This window comes from Oenanthe melanoleuca, chromosome 3 (genome assembly GCF_029582105.1).
Source record: "Oenanthe melanoleuca isolate GR-GAL-2019-014 chromosome 3, OMel1.0, whole genome shotgun sequence".
Lineage (NCBI taxonomy): Eukaryota > Metazoa > Chordata > Aves > Passeriformes > Muscicapidae > Oenanthe > Oenanthe melanoleuca.
In genome coordinates this window covers 44,135,079-44,154,526 of record NC_079336.1, presented here as the reverse complement: position 1 = coordinate 44,154,526, position 19,448 = coordinate 44,135,079, and the positions used below count along the sequence as shown (strand labels likewise).

General features: G+C 42.4%; 1 protein-coding gene across 2 annotated transcripts in view; it reads left to right on the top strand.

The window, feature by feature from the left end:
• Positions 1 to 19,448, top strand: part of FYN (FYN proto-oncogene, Src family tyrosine kinase) — a 136,505-nt gene that overhangs the window by 41,852 nt on the left and 75,205 nt on the right. For both annotated transcript variants that reach the window (XM_056488087.1, XM_056488088.1), the window contains exon 2: positions 18,979 to 19,048. The gene's annotated coding sequence lies outside the window, so the exon portion shown is untranslated. The remainder of the gene's footprint in view (positions 1 to 18,978; positions 19,049 to 19,448) is intronic.

Genomic DNA, 19,448 nt, shown 5'->3' with positions numbered 1-19,448 from the left:
TTTCCTTCAGCAAAATGAGTCTCTGCCCTCTGAAGGGAGCTCTCAGGTGGGCATAAGAGGCTGAGGCAGGGCTACCTGTCTGCAGTACCTGCTGAAAGCTTTGGGACCTGCCCCAGGGGTGTGTGCATGGGGCCACAGGTTCTGCCTTCATCCCACACATCAGCCATGCTCTGAGCAATGGTGCTGATGGGCAAGAAGTATTCCCCAGCTGGGCATGGACCTGCTAGGCTGCTCTCTGGCTTCAGAGGTGGAGAGCAGCTCCCTGGCAGAGAGGGAATGAAGGGCATCATCTGGAGAAGCACCTTGGTTTAGTTTTCCAGTATATTCAGGGATTTGCTTATGTTCATGGTTTTGGGCTCTTTTTCTTTCTCTGTCAGGTGTTTGCTTTGCCTTGGGATTCAGGCCACTATGGTAGTGCAAAGTTTAAAAGAAATGTTCCAGTTCCTATCTGAGGTTTTTCAAACAAAAAGGTTAAATGATTTATTTGTCCCTTTTTTCTTTCCAAAGTCCTGCAATATATTTTCACTAAGGTATTGTACTTTATGTTAGGGGAGAATACTTGCAATTTTGTGAATGCAACGTTTGTGGTGGATTCTGCTGCTCCCTGAAAAGGAAGTTACATTTTACTGACAGTAGGAAGCAGTTGTACATGCTTTCTGTTTTTATTCCTGTCTGAAGAAGCATGTTCCTATAGAAATGAGTGGAAATTTTCCCATTGAAAATTAGAAGGATCAGAAAAACAATGCAAAGCTTCCATACTAGGAGTCCTTAGTGGTGTTGATCCTTTTGATGTAAAGCATCTCACTTTGCCCTTGTGAAGGTCCTACTCTATAAAATCCCTGTTGGTGAGAATGGTGAGTTCTGGATGCAAAATGATGACAAAAACCACATTTCTTCTCTGTGACTAAGCCTTTGAAATTGTTGGCCCAGAAAGATTATCATTAGAAATTCTATAGGAGACAGAGGGTATAAAAGCCTGCAAGAGGGCAAAGCCACACATAGCTGATGACTCTTTGCATCATGTAGACACTTAATGGCATGAACAGGGCTTTGCAGAAGCAAAGAACATCAGGAGCACTGAAGGTTTGGCTGAAAGTGGGCGTGGCACTCTGACATTCCAGAGATTCAGTACCTGTGATTTAACTTCCTCAACTCATCCAAATCTAGAATAACAGCTTTCTAATGCAACATGGAAGATCAGCTTTCAGGATTAAAAAAGTATAAAAGCTATCTTTTTTTTTTTTTTTTTTTTTTTTCTTGATAGTATCCCGGTAATGTGTGTTTAATAAAAATTTTGCATCTGCTAGAGGAAAAAATAAAACTTGTAAAAGTTCATTTGTGAAGCCACTTCACTGGCAAAGGGCTAATAAGATAAATTCAGAGTCTGAAGAGGCTAATACTTCAGTTTGTCCAGAATTCTTGATCTTTTAAATCTAAAGCTTCAAGCAAGGTTTTACTGTGTATTGTATATAAGGATAAGTACAGGAGACCTGATAGGACTATCTTTGAAAGATGTGTCAGCTGGAGCTTTGTTGTATTCATCTTCAGTGCCAAGCAACTCCAATTCCTCTTTGGTCAAACAAACTTTATATTCATCGAGGTGCAGTTGTTTGCCAGAGCTATTTGCAGTCACGTGTCAGAAGGGGTACAATTAATACATTGTAAAAAAATGTCTTTTTTTTTTAATGGTGTATGCTGTGGAGATTTAATAGAGCCCTGCTGGCAGTGCTCCGAGGACCAGTGCAGGGTAAGGATTTGCCAGATCATAGCTGAGCACTTGAAATTCTTCAACCAGCAGGAACGAAGAAGTGTGTGAGAGAGCTCGTGGGAACTGTATTTTGGTTCAGCAGTGTCCTCTAACATTGTCAAACTGCCTGTCTCAAACTGTTAAGGCTGAGAAACTGCCAGTAATTATCATTTAGAAAATTAGCGGCTGCCAAAACCATCGCACACATCACATGTGTTAGTTGGACTGCTTTGAAATTACTTCGCCTAGGAAAAAAAAAAAAAAAAAGAAAAATTCCCAAGCCTGCATCTGCTCCAAGAATAGAGTTGAGTTTTGACATATGACAGTTGGTGCTGGCAGAAGTTATTTTTGTTGTTCGGGGTAGGCTTGGGGGATACTTTCTTGGAGTGCGTCACTACTGCTATTTACCGTCTGGGTAACAGGACAATTGAGACCTCTGAATATTTGCAGCAATCTAAATAAATAACTCAAGTATGTGGGATCTCCTCTCCCTTCCCTTCTCTTTCCTTTCTCGCCTATGACACTGGACAGAGAGAATTAAAAATACCAGTTGCCAGAAGGAAAACTTTCTTACTTTGCCATTGATTTCCAGTCACTGCAAAGAAACTGAATCATCATGGAAGGGCTGAGCAGGGCAGAGCAAAACCTTAAAAGCAGCTTTGGCTGCACACCACCATCACTTCATGTCCTCACAATCCTCCCAAACAGCCCATATGTAAAAAACATGGTTTGCAGCAGAGCAAATGTCATTAATTTCCTCCCAAAGGAAGCTGAGTGCCACCATGACCAAGAGCTAGGGATGATATGGACACAACCATGTCACAGATATTGCTGTGAAGGAAGATGAGGGTGGTGAAGTGAGCATGTAGAAGCCTGCACAATGTTTTTCACACAAAGGTTTGTGATTTGGTCACTCATCATTGAATAAGTTGGTGCAAAGTCGCTGAATCAGTGATCTGCAAGTCTGAAGGACTCAGAGTTGTCAGCACAAGAAAATATCACAATTAGCTTACATTTTAGTGGGTGTACCTTTCTTCTTCTACTGATTGCAATGGTGTAAAAACTTCGTGTGCACTCTGCTTTTCCCTCCAGGCTGTGGTTCAAGACAGGACTTCTGTGGTGGCACAGCCAACCTCTGAACTTCCTGCTCACACATGCTCTCCCGTGTTGCTCACCCATCATTGTTTCATAATTTAAACCAAAACATTTTGGTTTTGGAGTGATTGATATTAAACCCCTGTGTCTCAAAGATTCAGTGATAAGTGCAAATGTAACCAACATGAAAATCAGCTGAACTGAGGTGAATGGAGAATTGCAGCAGGACAGCCTCTGCATCTAAAGGATAGGGACAGCTCAGGGTTTATCTTCATCAGCACTTCTGATTTGTTTTGGAAATACACCTTTTCAATAAGGGATGTCATGTATCAGCTTGATCAAACTCTTTGTGGAATACAGGAAGAGCATTTTCTCTTTTCAAACAATGTTTCTGGTACTGTGAAGCAAGAACTCAGTGCTGAATGGAAATGAAAGGAAAACGTATTGCATTTCATTATTTCATCTATGTGAACACTTTACTGTGTCTAATTCTGTTAATTATAATTATAAACAAACTTAGCCCTGATATAATCTAATTTTCATTATAGACACCAAATGCTATTATGTTGGGCAACAAATTGGCTTAAGATAATGCTGTCTTTACAAAATAAGATTGTAATCAACAGATTTATAGTTTATTAAAGTCTCGTGATATATGTATACCCTATAGCTTTTGGAGCTTTATTTTCAGTTCCAAGTTCCCATTAGACTAATTTAAGATTATTGGTACAATCATTTGATATAAGATATGCCTTTTCATAAACCAACAAAGAGTGTCAGCATGAGATACTGAAAGGAAGCAGTGTGAGGGAACCATCTATGAGATGTTTTATTGAAGAGTTGTTGATGGATGAGACTTAGGGACAAAAGTGTGCAGTGAGAGCCTGTGTTCCCTCTACAGTTTGCAAAGGGCAGGGCACAGTGAGGAAATGTAGGGTCCCAGCTGGGGAAAGTGAGGTTATTTTAGTCTGAAATAATGCTTTTGCCAAAATATAAAAACTTTTTGTAGATCAAAAATGCTTTTTCATTATTTGCTTCTTTTCTAAGTCAGTCTGAACTGTAATCTCTGAACACCATGGTCTAGTTTATTGGCCAAATAGCAGTGATCTTGAGATACAGAAGCCCAAAAACAAAACCCTTACTGATAGGGATACAGAAATCAATTGCATCTTATTTATGTAAGTACTTAAAAGAAATTAGGGGTTTGTCTGCGTGTGCATGTTTTAGTTTCTGATTTATTCATCTACTATTTTTGTACTTTGAAACAGCAAATGTGCTTCATTTTGCCTTTTTTTTTTTCCAAAATAAGTTTTTGTTTTTATAGAATCATAGAATGGTTTGGATTGGAAGAGACCCTAAAGATAATTTAGTTCCAGCCACCCTGTCAAGGGCAAGGACACCAGATTTCTTAGAGCTACCTCCAACCTGACCTTCAGCACTTCCTGGGCTGTGGCATCCACAGCTTCTCTGGGCAGCCTGTTCCAGTGCCTCACTGCCTCTGAGTAAAGAATTTCTTCTTTGTACCTCATTTAAACCTACTCTCAGTTTAAAGCCATTTCTGGTTGTCCTATCACTACATTCCTTTGTGGAAAGTCTCTACAGCTCTCTTGCAGCCCCTTTTGGTATTGTAAGGTGCTGTAAGGTCTCCCTGGAACCTTCTCTTCTTCAGGCTGAACAACCCCAGCTTTCTCAGCCTGTGTTTATAGGAGAGGTGCTCCAGCCCTCTGATCATCTTCATGGCCCCCTCTGAACTCACTCCTGAAGGTCCTTCCCATGTCTGGGGCCCCAGAGCTGGATGCAGCATTCCAGGGGTCTCACAAGAGCAGAGCAGAAAGGTGGAATCTCCTCCCTGGCCACGTGCTCTGGATGCAGCCCAGGACAGAGTTTGCTTTCTGGGCTGTGAGTGCAGTGCCGGGTCATGCTGAGCTTCTCCTCAACCAACACCCCCAGGTCCTTCTCCTCAGGGCTGCTCTCGATCCATTTTCCATCCAGCCTGTATTTGTGCTGGGATTGCCCTGACCCTGGTTGCACTTGGCCTTGTAGAATGTCATGAAGTTTGCACACTCTCACCTCTCAAACCTCCCAAGGTCCCTCTGGATGACAGTCCTTCCCTCCAGCATGTTGACTGCGCCACTCAGCCTGGTGGCAGCAAACTTGCTGAGGGTGCAGTCATGTGCTGCAGTTTGCTCAGCTTCTTGGCTGAGCAAACTGGCAGAAAGAATTAATTAAGCTTTCACAGTAAGCAGGCTGTGGATCTGGGTCATTTGTAACAAATAGGTGAGACTTCGTGTAATGATTTTGCTCAAGTGGTGAGGTGTGTATACAGGAATGTGAGTTTCTAGCTGGCTGGCTGTGTGTGGTCAGAATTAAAGTATGTAAACCTTTATTTCAGAAATGATGTGAAATGTGAGGATATGTACCTGTTGGGATGTTCTGAAGGACTGGCTGGGGAGAGACCAGGTTCTCTCCCTCCTGGTTTGTCCCTGTGCTCTTTCAAGAAACTGTAACCTTCCTTAGGTACACTTGGCTCAATGTTACCTAAGAGCCCCTAATTAAACATGCAGGGTTTGAGGAACCTGGGAAAAAGCAGTCCTTGATGCTGTGTCCATGAGCAAGGACAGGCTCAGCTCAGAGCTGTGAGCCCTGGGCCATGGCACAGCAGCTCTCTCACCACTGCACGGCCAAGGGGCTGGGGAAGGGGCTGTGACTGCCCTGGGCAGTCCCCTTTTGTGCCACAGCACAGCAGACCTTACCTCCTGTATAACTGGAGCCAGCAGGGTGTGTGTCAGAGAGTAGCTTCCCTTTCCCCGTGCCCCCCTTCACCCACGCTTTTGGAGTAAAGAGAGGGTTTCTCTGGCTGAAAAGCTCCATTTCACGAGGACAGGAACCAAGAGACAGTGCATTTCTATGGAGAGTTGCTATAAATAGCTTGCTCTGTTAACATAAATTCTTTCTGTGAATCCTACAAACAGGGTTTTATTCCAGGCCTACAAAACGCTTTGTATACCCTTGTTACTTTGTACGTGCTGCTGCTGGTGCTTCCCCCCACAAAATGAGAGGTAAGCCAGACACTTGCAGGGCAACGCTGTTCTGTTGATGGAGTAAAGGAGTCAGCCTTCCAAAACAGGCCTGTTAGAGTGATAATTACATCATTGATACTAAAAGGACCGCTGGATATTTTTAAGGCAGGTAGGGCAGGACTTGCTGAAGTCCACGCACATTGGTTTTTAAACCTTCAACAAGGCTGCAACATTTTCTACTGCTCTGCTCTCTACTAATGCTTGCACTGAGTTTGGGTCAGAAGCTGTAGCTACTGCAAGCCTTGAAAGCTTTGCAGCACTTTTAGGAAGCTTGTAATTGCTCCACTGTGAATCCTAGAGTGAGAAAGAGCTTGCCCAGGAGGAAAATGTTTTCTCTTACTGCTCATGCAGTGAAAACTCTATGGACATAAATGGTGCCAGCTGCACGATATGCATCTGTCACTCTGCACCTTTTTATTTTCTTCCTTTTACTTAGTCCTGGTACTGGAAGCCCTCTCTTTGGGAGAAGATTCTCAGTTTCCATTAAATCCATTTCTGCATTTGAGTATCTGATGCTCAGTCCATGTCCCTTCCCCCTCTTCACGTGAAATGGAAGCCAATGAGCTTGAAATTTTCATAGAGTTGAAAGATGTGACCCAGAGGTGTCTGTCTGGAAAAGGGAAGTGCTTTGGTGTTCAGGCAGTTGATGGAGCACACGTGTTTATGAGGAACCATGCTCTCTCTTACTTTTTGTCCTCTTTTTTAAAATGCTCCATCAGCTTGCAGAGACCACTGTTTTCACTCCCCATACATGTGTATGACAAGGTCAAATGCAGACCCCTTTCTTGATGCACTTCCATGCCTGAAGTGTTTCAAAGTACTGGTAGCTCTCTGTCTGTATGGGTGGGGTGGAAGTGCAGTAAGCAGTGGATGGGCACGTGTGTAGCATGGGAAGGGGAAGCAGAGCAAACACACTGGTTGTTATCCAAGGTGAAAACTGCAGTGTGTGGTGAGCAGGGCATCCTGACATGCCAGGTGGCATTTCTGCACAGGCTGTCCAGCTGCACTGCCAATGGCTTTGTGGACTGTCATGGTCCCAAATTCTATTGACAGTTTGTCATTTGATGCTAAAGTATATGCGAGGGAAAGGAGTGTGATGTTTTCATCGTGTATGGTTTGGGTTTAAAATATGACTATTGATTAGCTGCTGCTGATGGTGTTTACTGTTGAAATCTTCACAACCAGCCCTTGCAGCAGCTCCCAGATTGTGCAAATGGTCCTTTGGAAGGGAAATTAATTAGCTGGCATGCATATTTAAAAGAAAGAGGAAAAAAAAGTCTCATCTCTTTGCAGCTCTCAGGCGTGCATCCCTCTTTTTTCCATAGGATTGTTATGGATATGTACTTCCAGGGATTGTATCGTCAGGCTGTACCATTCATACATTTTGTAGAGTTCATAATGAAATGCGTTCAGGGCTGAAAGTGGCGCACGTGCTGCTCTGAATGCTCCTTCTCAGATGCCTCCTGCTCCTGGTAACCCACATTCTGCAGCTGGAGGCTGCGCTCCAGGCACCGCGTGAATGGTGCGTCTTGTGCTGCAGCGAGGCACAGTGAACTTGATTCTAGGTCAGAATCAAATGTGACATTTCCTAAATGCACGAGTCCAAGCTAGTTACAGCACTAGAAAAGGAGCCTGTGGCCTGTGAGTACTTTCTCTGTTATTTCTCAGTGATTTACAGTCTATTTTACGGAGGGTGGGAGGGACATGGAATGTGGGTTTATTATTCTGCTTACACCTGCAAAACTGAGACTGGAAAGAAAATAAACCAGTGTCACCTCATCACACAGAGATGCAAAAGACTTACCCTTACAGTACCAAAAATCCACTTCTGTTGTTCCAGGGTGAGGGTATCCTGTTTACAAACAGTGGCCTAGATAATACCTGCCAGCACAGCTCCTGGAATCCTCAGCCTGCTTCTCCCTGCTGCACTGTTCTCCCAGGCACAGCAAGAGCAGGCTGTGACCCAGATGCGCTGCTCTGAAAGTGCCATTTGTTTGCAGCACTCAGCCTGCTGGCAGATTTGACACATGGCTACACACACATCCATCACTGGGCCAAAATGCACCTCTCCCGTGCTGTAAGGGGTTGTGTCAGATAAGACACTGCTGACAGGGCCAGTAGCTGTTCACACATCTTCTGAGGTGTGTGGCAGTGTGGCTGCACGGGACACCTGCCCTCCAAATGTGGAAGGATTTGTTGACCTACACGATGCAGTCCTATGCTAAATTTTTTTTGACTGCTTAAACTTTCCAGGGGGGTAGCAGGCAAGAATTTTGCTACTACATGCTTTTTGTTACCAATCCTACCAAAAAAAAAAAAAAAAAGAGTCCTTTTTCCACTTCTGTTTTTTGTCAGGTTGTACAGGGCTGTGTTCTTTCTCTTCTCCTATCCTGACTACAGCTTTATCTCTGATTCCTTTGCATACAGAGCTATTTAGAGCTATTACATGTATATATGCAAATGTGTCTTTATACAAATATGTATTTACACACACGCACATATATTTATATAATCACCATCATAGATACATACATGTATAAAGTTGTTAAGACTGGGACATAAAACTAGTTCTCTCTCCCCTCATCCAAGCTATAACCTCAATCAGCCTTTCTTCACTTCTTTGTGGATACCAAGACATCAAGTCTCATTCAGCAGGGCTAAACAGATACCCATTGATACCTCCCTTCCTCCCTCCACCTGCAGCTCTCCCCATTATCTCACACTGCTGTTGCCAAGGACAACATAGTGTTCCTCAGCCAGGCCAAAATCTGTCCATCTCTCAATTCCCTCTGTCTTTGCTCTGAGATCAGCAGATTCTTCTTGCATATAGTCTTTTAATAAATGCCCTGTGCTATCTACCCCACACCACAGAAATTCACATCAAAGCACTCATTTGTTGTCTTGAATTACTGCAACATCCTTTTCTCTGGCATCTTCAGATTGTAATTCCATCTGTCCAGAATGCCTTTACAAAAGGAATGTGTCCCATTTCCTCATTTGTTTGCAGTGTAACCTTCCCTACGCACTCCTCTACTGATTTCATTATTCAGCACAAGGTTCCTGTCTTTATCACCAAAGACTCTCCCTTCCTCTCTTACTTCCCATCTGTCAGCCAGCTCCAAGAGGGCATCATTCTGCTCCAGCCTCCTGTGATGCCTGCCTCCTCCAGTGCACATGAGTTGCTTTCTGACACGTTGTTCCAGATTTTCTGCTGACCTAACCCACCCCATTAATATCAGCAGGACTACTTTTTTCTTGTCCTTTAGGTCTCTCCTCTAAAATGTTCTCTTTTTGGCTGGGATGCAGGTAATGCAGAGCAGCTCACCACCCATCTTCAGCTTTCAGAGTGCAGCACAAGTAGTAAGCACTCATTGTAATTTTAGACCTTATTGAGATTAAGGCCTTAACCAGCATCTCCTGTCACTGCAGGCTTTTAAAAATAGGCTGGAGATGCATGGTAATAGCAGCGTTGTAACCATGGCAATGCAAGGAAGGCAGGGTTTGCAGGCAGGGATCTTACAGGACCAAGTGGCTGTCTGAGGGCTGGACCAGGGTGACACAGGGGAGAGGTTTCAGGCTCAGGAACGGACTGTGAGCCCCCAAGCACATCTCTTTTTCCCCAGCTAGGTCAGGTGGCCTAATAAAAGAATAACATAAGTATGGTTGTTCCTGCCTTGAGCAGGGAAACCACCTGGATGGTTATTCAAGGTCCCTTTTAATCCTGTAGCTCTGTTTTAACAGGCAGAGCTGACTTCTCCGTGTGCTGTGTTCGAGCATATGCTGATCTTCTGCTGATACCAACAGAAGGTCTCTGAATGTCAAGAAACCAGAATACCCTCATTAAGGATCTTCTTGGAGCATAAGAGAGTAATATATTGCTCTTTGAGCAGAGGCTGGCTTTGTACAGCAATAAAACATGAATATTAAACAGGAAATCAATGACACTTCTGAAACATGTCTGAGACAGAAATCCAGATGCTGTGTGGGGATATAGGCCCTTAAGCCTTATGTCTATGCTACTCTTTTTTTGTTGTTGTGGTTTTTTTTTTTTTTTTTTTTGTTTTTGTTTAAAGCTGCATCTGCATAGTTGGTGGTGTAAGAGAGGGACATAGCAAGAGAAAAACCAGATTTTTTAGCCTAGTTTCCTGAGGAAGTGGGGGTTAGGCTGTTAACTCGGTGTGTTTGCACACCAGTCCTCCTCTGTAAGTTTGCAGGCTGTCTCCAGCCAGGGAGGGGCCTTCAGGGGCAGCATTTGACTTCCCAGCTCTTCCTGCAGTGCATTAGCTGCTGCAGGGAGTGGGCTGGGCGTGGTGGCAGCAGGAGCAGGGTCTGCAGGCACCCCTGGAGCAGCTGACCAGTGGCTGCAGAGGGGCTGGTGCAGTAAATACAGCAGGTACCAGGAATCTGGGGTATGGGAGAGCCAGGAGCACCGGGATGCAACGTGGGAAGGACTCTCATTGTGAAGGTAGCATCACGAGTCCAGATGAGCTGGAAATTCAGTTTCATTCATTCCACTGAGCAGGCGTTTGCTTAATCTTGGAAAACAAAAGACCAAAAAAAAAAAAAATGTAGGGAGGTTACACTGAATAGTAATGACATTTTAAATCCTTAGAATATTTCAGCGAAATAAATGCATTTGTGTGGCTTCTGCATTGCAAAGAGGTTTATATTAATGTATCACAATCCTGGAATTACGTGAACCTTGTATTTTTCTGGTTCACACTGGGACACTTGCTTTCTGAGGGAAAACCTGCTGGCTTTAAGGGCAGTGTGAAAGAATAAAGACTTGATCTAGAGCTTGAAGCTGAAGCATTACATCAGTGCAAAATCTTTTCATTCATAGTTCTAGTGTGTTGTCCTGAGGATTTCATTTCCTGTTTGCACTATGGGAGTCTTTTATGGAAGCCACTAGAGAGCAGGGTTGGTTGTTTAGAGCATTTTTTGAAGGTAAATGGTCAAAATACAGTAATTTTTTGTGGTTGGTCCTTTTGTTTAGTTATTTATTTAATTTCCTGACTATAGAAGCCAGCAACATCAAGTCTCATCATTAAAGTAAGTAAATAAATAATCAGCAAATTAGCATGAGGGACAGCCCTTTTTTTTTGTTTTATTTTGTTTTTCCACTTATCCCATCCTCAGCCCATTGGTGGTTTTTGCTAGGTTTTGCAATGTTTCTCAGATTTAAAGGTTCTATTCTCTTCCGTTTTGTCTTATGTGACAATGAAGGACCTTGTTTATTTTGTTTACTTGCCTCACTATTAAAAAAAAATAAACCAGAAAGTCAAGTTTTTTGTTCTTCTATTTCAAGTACTCTTGTTTATTTTGAAACTTCCAGAAAGAGATAAAAACAGCTTAAGAAAAATGCTCTCCAGAGTAATCCCTTAAAGAGCAGCAAACAAACACTGTAGGTTGGTCCTAAAGGCTGTGCTTCCTTTCTGGGGAGGGAGGGAGGTGGGGAGAGAGGATGTTTTCTTTTTAGCTGTGCTCTAATCATCCGATCTGGGATTTGATAAGCTCCACAAGTCTGAAACTGCTGCCTCCTCCTGTCTTCCCCCTTCCTGCCTCTCGGAAGATTAAAGTGAACATGGCAAAAGGAAACAGTTTATTTTCAGCTTGTTGTAGTTAATAATTAGTTTACAGTGCAGCATTCTCATTGTTTGTATTCCAATCGTGTTGCTATATTCTTTTCTTACGCTGTTTACTTTTCACATCAGGGGCCTTCTTTGATACAGAAATAGGTTTACAAATAGCCCATTCTTGCAAAATTTCAGCCTCTTTTCAACATTTTTATATTGCACATCAGGAAGTGTGACACATGTAGGTGGAGCAGCTTCTGCAAAGACTCGCCTTGCCTGCCCCCCCAGCAGATTGGGCCATGCTTTCTTTTCACTCTCTGAAATTTGGAATTACAGCAGTTGTGAAACCACAATAGGAAGTGATCAAGCCATTAAAGTATCACAAGATATCTTATTTGGCTCACTCAAAATTAGCTAAAATCCATGTATTGACTGAACTGCAAGAAATCCTTAGTAAACACTCCCAGTTTGTCCTAAGAGATACTTGTGCTGAATTCTTTTAACCTTTAAAGCCTCCAAACAAATTTGCCAGGACTTCAAGACTATGTGTTCCCACGTGTGTATTTTTAATTATTTCTTCCACAATGTTAATGGCTGGCATTATGGGTACTGTAATATTGCAACACTAGCATATATATTCTATATCTATTCTCAATGTGTGTGTTCATTATATGTCATGGAAATAATGTCCTTAATTAAAACCTTGCACAATGATCAAAGCACAAAAATATTTATTGTATAACAAGATTCTCTCTTAAGGGGAAGGGGAAATTTGTTTATAGTAACAATTACTTCTAAAAGCAAATTTTTATATACCAAAAAACTACATTTGCATTGCAATGTAATTGCACTTCTAAATGGCCTTTACTGCTTCTCCAGAAGGTTTTAAAATACACTGTTTAGTCAGTTTCTGCTAAAGGTCCTTTTGGGTCAATCCTGTATCTTCAGAAGGAAAGCATTTTCTTCTTTGAAACAAACTGGAAAATCAATTATTAAAACAAAAGCTTCTGAAACCTTACATTATGCATGGGATTTTTTTCCCCTTGCTGTCTTTTTTAGCATTCATAATGATGTGAGTACTTGTTTCTGGCCATAGAAGTGTGTCACTGGTGCCATTGGGATGCTGGGCAGGTAAGGATGAGCAGGCTGAGGGTGTGGGAGAGGGATGCAGTGCTGGCTCTAGCCACCATGTCCCTGCATCATCACTGTCTGCCTGTGCCTTCCCTCAGCTCCAGAGATGCCCAGCAGCATTCCTAGGAGCCAGCTCAGAGGGATAGAGAGTTCAGTCTATTTTTAGGACTGTGGTCTCCATTCATTTATTTTTTAGAAAATTGTTTGGGGCATAGTACTTCTCCTTTTTCTGTAAAGATAAATGCAAGTGCTCTTCCCGTAATTAATGAAGTAATTTTTCTAGTATTTCGAGAACTGAAGAGTGCTGCTACAATCACATGCCCCTCCTGTGTAGCACTGCCAGTGTGAGTGCCTGCTCAGTATTGAGCTTGCTAAAAGCTTCCCCTATGGATTGCTCAGCCCGTGGCTGCCCACGGGCTCCTGACCCAGGGACAGGCTGAGCTGTGCACGGCACCTGCTGGCATTTGGCTTACACAGAGCTGCACTTGCTTCTCTCCCACAGTGTGGGTTCCCAGGGGTGCCACAGGGTTTGGTTCTCCCCAGAACACTTTCAAAAGGCAGGATGTACAAATGAGCCATGAGTGCCATTGTGATCGCCTTTCTGTCACCAGTGCCTTCACTGTGTCCTTCTCCACTTGCCCACTGTAACCACTGGCTGTCCCACTGAGAGTTTCCTAAAGCTGTTGGCATCTTTTCATTCTTTGCATCTGCCTCTGCTGGGTCTCCATGCACACCCACACTGTGTGCCTGTGCTGGTGCTTTCCATGCAGGAGTTGCTGGTTGGATGGTGCCGTGTTTCCACATCCCAGCTTTATGCTTTCAGCTCTGCCGTGCTACAAAGCTGATGCTTGGAAAAGGAGTTGTGAATGAAGATTTTGTTTAGTTTATCCAGCTAGAAAGTAGAGAAAAGGGCAAGGTGCTGATATTACTGATACTGAGCTGGCAATATCAAGAGGCACAGCCCAGGGTGAAGGAGAGCAAGCCCTGCTTTGGCAGGGCTGGGCGCCACAGAGCATAGGGACCAGCTAACAGCAGCATGTCTGCTAAAGGTAAGTCAATATACCAGTTCAGCTTTTGATCTTTAGCACAGTTTGGGGGTTTCTTTCTCTTCATAGCTCCATTTTATTAAATCAGAAAAAGTTCGAGCAAAGCCTCTGTGTTTTGCCGGTGTTTTCCTCCCACATTTCCTGTTTCTTAAGACTTGTTGCCACTGCAACGGTGACTTTACATCTGAGTTCCTTCTGCTCCAAATGGAAAGGGCAGACGTGTTTTTAGACAGGAACAAGTTTAATAGTGCTGACAAACATTCTTGTTTTGAAACTACTGAACTACTTTTGGACTCCTTTAATAGAGGGACCTAGTTATCCTTATTTACATCCTGCATGTGCAGAAGCTTTCCAGTAACTGTTTTAGAAATCCAGTGACCTCCACATGAAAAAATGCAGAGTGCCTGTCCCATAGCCACTGTCCTCTTTCCAAGTTTTGGCACTGTTGCATGGGAGGAGAAACCACTAGAATAGTAGTGTATTAGTATAAGTCTTCTAATGGTGGTGGTGGTTGGAGTTTTTTTTTCCCTTTGCTGTTGTCCAGAGTTGTGTCTGGACTTGTTGCAAGAGCAGATTTTGTTGGGAGCTCCCTCTTTCTGCCCTCAGCTCTCTCCCCACAAGCCTGTTGATGACTGGGCTTTTTCATATCATGTGCCAGCTATCTGGGACCTCACTTAGAAAAAGGGTAGTTTCAGGCTAACAGGGAGGCTTTTGTCTCTGTGTAAGAGCAAGCCTATAAGCTTCCCTTAAACTTTAAATGTTTTATTGTTGGAAAGCTTTCAGATGTTCTCAGGATAAGGGCTCTTTATATGTAGTCTGGCTAGTAAAGGATTACTTTATGTGAGTTAAGATGTGCAGTTCTTTTATAAACTGGCTGTGTCAATTCAGCATGTAGGAAATTGTTTTTCTCCTGCTCAATGTTGCTTCTAGAAAGAGTTTCTTGGTCCATTGGAGGTTTTTTGGTTGGTAGGTTGTTTGGTTGGTTTTTGGTTTTAGTAGGGTCACAAATCTTAGGTGGTGGGAATAGATGGAAAGTGCTGCATGCACCCTGTTAGAAACTGAACATGTATGCTTCCAGAGGTTTGTTCAAACAGCAGTGTCAGCATCCTGGGTGACTGAATCCTCAACCAGTCTGAAAGGGTAACTTGAGATTGTTAGAGCAGTCCTAGTAACCTACTACTGAAAAGTACTTTCTGGACCAATTCGTTGCCCAAAATCTATGTGGTATGATGTATTGTAATATAAGCATGACTGACATTGAAACAGATGAAAAAGGCAGGCTACTATCCTCAAGAGACTAACCAACACTTTCTTTACAAAGTGGATCCAGCTCATTTACTGGTTACACATCCTGATCCAGACATGTTCCTTTGTAAACTGTTCAGCATGAAAAACTTCATCTTCCCAGTTTTTGCCAAGTAAAATAGCAACCCAAGCACCAGGAATGCCTGCTTCTACTTGAGGTTTGAAAAAGCAGCAGCAGAAGCATGTTGCTAATAGAAAACTGACAGATGTTTATAATTATGTAGATTTTCTTCTGTGTTTGAGTACCATAAACTCAATTGCATCTACTAGCATTTGAAAAGTATGTCAGACCACTTATGACTTCAACCAGCCACTTCCTCCAGCTGGGTAAAACTCATATGAACCGCAACATGTACCAGACCAGCACCCTCTGTGTGGCTCTTTTTATGCTTCCAGTCATGTTATTATCTGTTTTCAATGGTGGGTAAATTGTCACTGAACAGTTTTTGCTTCAATGAACAATCAGGAGTTTTGTGGGTTCGCGTCTAGGATTATTCACCATGCATTTGATCCAAAGATCCTTCAAGTTGTTGAGTGCTGATGGATTTGGGAGTGCAGGCTTGAGAAAAAAGTACTTACCATGTCTGTTTTCAGTGATTTCTCTTTTGCCAGTAGTAATAAATTTAATTCTGATCCCAATGTGAACTGACAAAAATGCATCTGAATGGTGTTGAGGAAAAATAGAGGTTGTCTCATGAAGCAGACAGTGTCATGAAAGTGAACACACAAATGATGTTGTTATGCTACTTGCCACATTCTGTTTCACTAAATACTTCTTTCTTTACAAAAAGAAAGTAATTTTTCCACAAAGCTACATAAATACACTGGTGATGTATATGCAACACTAGGAGGGGGCTGTGAGTTTTTGGTAAAAGGTGGCAGTTTGTTGAAGCTCAGGCTGCCTACAGGAAAAGGCTGTTCCTGGCAGATAATAACTCTGATTATCCCCCAGAAGTGTTTTGCTTTTCTTTAGTGTTTCAAATCATGTTGCTCTGAAATTCAGCACAGCTTTTCATGTCTATTGGTGTCCTAAGGATTTTCTGTATCTTACCATGGAGGAGGAGATTCTTGGACAGCTTTCATTTGGGTACTGGTTGGTCAAAACATTTGTTTCCTCTTCTATTTGTTATACTAATTATAAAAAAGCCTATGAGGCTTTGAGGACTTGAGGACTGTATTAGTTTATTTTGCATCTCTCATGCTGTACTCTCCAAAGTGAGCAGAGCTTCTCTGAAAAATGCTCAACAAAATTTGGCGATATGCATCATGATCCAAAGCCTTCAAGAAAAAAGGAATATTTCCCCTACATTATTGGGTAGAATGAAAATCATTCAGACTAAGATTGAGTTGTGTACAGGGCACCAGACAGAACACAAAGAAAGAATGAATAATCTTTGGCTTACTCTGCAAGATATGTCCAGCCCTCACCCTCAATTATGCAGCAAAATAATCCCTTCCCTTCTCCCTTCCTATTCCACCTCCAAGCCTCTCTTCTCCTTTGTAGCCTAAGAGATAGGGCACATTTATTTTTCACCATCATCTAAAATCAAGCAAAAGGCTTCCCCAAGCTTTCTGTCTGCCATCCCTACAGTTCTGAAGATTTTGCAAGGCTCGAGATGTGGCAAATTGTGTGTCTGCCTTGGATTCAACAAGACACCCCTTTCCTTAGCCCTCTTGCCAGTTTTTCTCATACATGGTCTCAGTGAAAGGCTTGGACTAGACTCCTTTGGCATGTATTAAAGCAGCTGCCTGCATTCCCATGCTGTGACATGGGAATGTTGCATGTAACAAGTGGAGTTGTACTCTTGGTCCATCCTTTCTATCTTTTCCTCCCTTTTACCCTAGAGTCAGGGCAGGCCTTTTTCTTTTCTATATTTAATTTAATTTTATTTTATTTTGTTTTGTTTTGTTTTATTTATTTTATTTTATTTTATTTTGTTTTAGTCACTTGACAAACTTGTTTGAAGAATTTGCCCATTTTGGTTTAATCCTGGTTGCTGCACTGGCATTTGTGGTGGGGTGAGGGAGGAAGGAGAAAGGAAGGGAATGCAGCCAGGGCCAGATCCAGAAGCTCCACAGCAGTGCTGGGGGGAGCTCAGCCCCTCTTGGCAGTGGTGCCAGCCTCTGTCTTTCAAGCATTCCTGGGACCAGCAGCATGGAGTACAGAGTTTCCTTATTTGTCACTCCTCTGAGGAAATTACTAAATCAGTCTCATGGTGTAGAAGAAAATAATGAGCTAATCCAGAGTTGAGGTGCTGTTGGATTGTTTTGGACCTGGCTCATTTCTTAAGCTTCTAACTTTTCTGCATGCAGATTTTATCCAATTAGTTCAGAGGCAGAAGTAGAGTTCCTTGACTTGATGTTTTCTTTCCAGGCCAAATGCCTGGAAGCTAGGGAGGGAAATAGATGGCACTGGAATAATAACCACCTTCCCTGAGTTTGAGCAAAGCAGTTAAGACCCACTTTTTTTCAGTGTTTTCATAAACTCTGCCAAGCTGTACAAAAGGTGATGGGAGAGGAGGGGGTGTTCATTTTTTTTATTCCTTGGTATGCCCACTCTTTTTCTCAATGCTAAACAAAGAAAGCAAGCAGAGAAGATGCTTACCTTTTGCTTTTCTGTTAGAAAATGTCTGTTTCTAAAAATCTCTAAAATCTCACAACAGCCTCCTCTGATTTATAATTATGCTTTTTTTTTTTCTTTTCTCCCCACCCTGAACCCTCTACTCAAATGAACTCTGAGCTTTATAATATCAGATGTCTGCTTGCTAATGGGGACTTAAAGCAATGTGATTCAGTTTCCATGTTTTAGAGGAATATTTATTTGGTTGTTCCTTAAGAGAAATTTTAATTTCGTAACTGCTTTTTATGTAATGATGACCAGTAAAAATAATTTCATTTAAGAAGCCATTCCCCTTTTGTTTCCTGTTTATGCCTGCAGCATCTTTCAGGAGAGGTGCTGGCACAAGAGTTGCTGTTTCTGCAGCTGAGGCTGGTTTTCATGATCAGTAGTGCAGGGCTCCAAGTAATCTGTGTCTACCTGTAAAGTTACTCATCCAACAGTAATTTCACAGATACCTCTCTGGTGGAAAGTTCAACCATGTACTTGAGGGAGAATGGGACTTAGAAGCAGTTCAAATTTAGTCTGGCTTCACTGGTGTGGACACCTGGGCACTAAAAATTGTGATCTTTTCTGTTTGCTGCACAGTTACCACTCCCAACCCTGAGCACCAGCAGAATCCTTGTCTCCTCCATCTTCTAGGAGTTTACAAACTAAACGTTTTAACATCATTGTTAGTCTGTGCTCCACGGGTTATTCTTTCAAAGATTTTGCCTCAAGGAAAAATAAGGCTTGGCTGTCATTTGAAATTTACTCAGGGTCGGCAAAATGATGGCATTTGTCACTTTTGCTCTCCATCTTCTTCAAATGGGCCCTAGTGTGTGTCAAGCTGGATGTTGTGTTGGCTTCCTTCTTCTCCCTCTTTGTTCTCCTAGAGAATGCCAAGTAATTAATACAGTCTAAAAATGAAGTGTGGCACAACCCCTTTTTTCCCTTTGTGTAGTTTTCAAACAAAGAGGCTGTCATGAACCTACGTGCATCCCATTCCAAAACCAGTCTGTTAAAACAAAGTGACTTAGAGGTACTGGATTGGCAAATTTTTTTTAGGGCTGGATCTAAAATAATTGGCACGCTTGCTGTGTGCTGCTGGGCCTTTCATGTTGTTGACCTTGTCTCCCTGAAGTCTGAATAGCCATCATGTCAGTGACAGTGATGTGTCTGAGCAGTCTGAGGGAGTCCTGCAATTATTTTAATATTTTGCATAATATCAGTGGAATTCAATAATTAGTTGTGGAGGTTCAGATCCAATTACCTCCTTCCCTAAACTAGGAAAAATGGTGGAAGTTGGTGATAAATGTTAGTAGAGAGAGAAGAAAGTGTAACATAATTTGTGGTGTTCCAGGCACTTATTATTTTTCTCCCTTTCTCTCTTATTTTACAGGGCATGTTTTCGAGCCATTTGTGAGGAAATGTGGTGAATGTAAACTTGCTCTGTTGGGGGGGAAATTGTGGTAAGTGCTGTCTTGATCAGTTTTGGTTTGATTGTTTTAGCTTTTTTCAGGTTTTTGTTTTTTTTTTTTAATTTATCTCTGGAAAATTTAGACATATAGTTGATTATGTGTGTTCTTTCTCTGGTATGGAGACTGGCAGTATGAGCAGCACTGACAGAGAGCAGCATGCTGGGCCCCAGGGCGAGGAATGTGTTTTCATTTGCTCCAGTGGCATCTGCTTATTATGTTTGTAGCTGTTCCATTCTGCTGAAGAGTGGTTGAGCTAAAAGCTGGAGTCAAAGAAATAAAAAGGCCTAATTTTAGAACAAGGAGTACCAAAAAAGCATGCTAGCGGTATAAAAGATCAGGAGCAAAAGTAATGCAGAGGGAGCAAGTATTTCCCAAGGTGCTGGGGACTCTA